Source organism: Pygoscelis adeliae, unplaced genomic scaffold (assembly GCF_000699105.1).
Source record: "Pygoscelis adeliae isolate BGI_AS28 unplaced genomic scaffold, ASM69910v1 Scaffold1128, whole genome shotgun sequence".
NCBI classification, from domain to species: Eukaryota; Metazoa; Chordata; class Aves; order Sphenisciformes; family Spheniscidae; genus Pygoscelis; species Pygoscelis adeliae.
The window spans coordinates 23,816-25,027 of NW_008825363.1; the positions used below are offsets into that span (position 1 = coordinate 23,816).

General features: G+C 57.6%; 1 protein-coding gene across 1 annotated transcript in view; it reads left to right on the top strand.

The window, feature by feature from the left end:
• Positions 1-1,212, top strand: part of CEP131 (centrosomal protein 131kDa) — a 19,873-nt gene that overhangs the window by 16,139 nt on the left and 2,522 nt on the right. The window lies entirely within an intron of this gene.

The following is a 1,212-nucleotide window of genomic DNA, read 5'->3' on the forward strand; positions in this document are numbered from 1 at the left end:
GTCTGGCGGCTGCGCAGCACCCCGAGGCCCCGCTTCGCAGGGGCTGTGCGCGCGAGCAGGGCTGTGGCACTGCGGGGCTGCGCCGCGGGGCTCAGCTCCGTCCTGCGCTCAGTGGGGAGGCCGTGCTGGGAGCCGGACTCAGCGTCAGGCAGCGACAACGTAAGGCTTCCTCTTCCCTCGAGTCTGCCTGCGGGGGAGGGATTTTGCAAGTGAAAGGAGAATCGGAAGGGGAAGCGCATCGTCTCCTGCGGGAGCTTTCTGCGTGGGGCAGGGCGCTGCGCTAACAGCTCCAGCGTGGTGCAAAACCGTCCCTCCTGTCGGTGTCTGTACAGAGCTGCTCACCACCAGCTGTAACGAGAGGCTGTTGTACGAGCACACGGAGCTCGCTGGCTTTCCCGGATCCTGCCGAGTGATTCCCACTCACTCTGGGAGCCAGGGTCATACCCTGAGTATGACATAACGAGGATCCCCTCTCCCCTTCCCTCCCTTACTTACAGCCTGGCAAAGGTTGAAACAGAAAGTCTGGTGCTCTGAGAGCCGTGGGGAAGAGTCCAGCCATGAGGCAGCAACCGTGGGCTTGAGAAATGGGAAGAAACTTAAAATCCCCTCCCTGTGGTCCTGTTAATTAATTAAGTCTTGCGAAGCTAATGTCCTCTTCTTCCTATAGATGACTCGATCCAAACTACTTAACGCTCACCAAGGGAATAGAGGCGCTTCTAGCGTGTAACGGCACCCCGAGCCCAGAGCTGCTGCTCTTTGGCTTGCTGCAGCACGCTGGGTGGGGGAGAGGGGCTGTGCCTCCCCCGGTGCTGAAATCATAGAATCATAGAATAGTTTGGGTTGGAAGGGACCTCTAAAGGTCATCTCGTCCAACCCCCCTGCTGCGGGCAGGGACATCTTCAACTAGATCAGGTTGCTCAGAGCCCCGTCCAGCCTGACCGGGAATGTTTCCAGGGATGGGGCATCCACCACCTCTCTGGGCAACCTGGGCCAGTGTTTCACCACCCTCAGCGTAAAAAATGTCTTCCTTATATCCAGTCTGCATCTCCCCCCCTTTAGTTTAAAGCCATTCCCCCTTGTCCTGTCACAACAGGCCCTGCTAAAAAGTTTGCCGCCATCTTTTCTATAAGTAAGTACTGACAGGCTGCAGTAAGGTCTCCCCGGAGCCTTCTCTTCTCCAGGCTGAACAACCCCAACTCTCTCAGCCTTTCT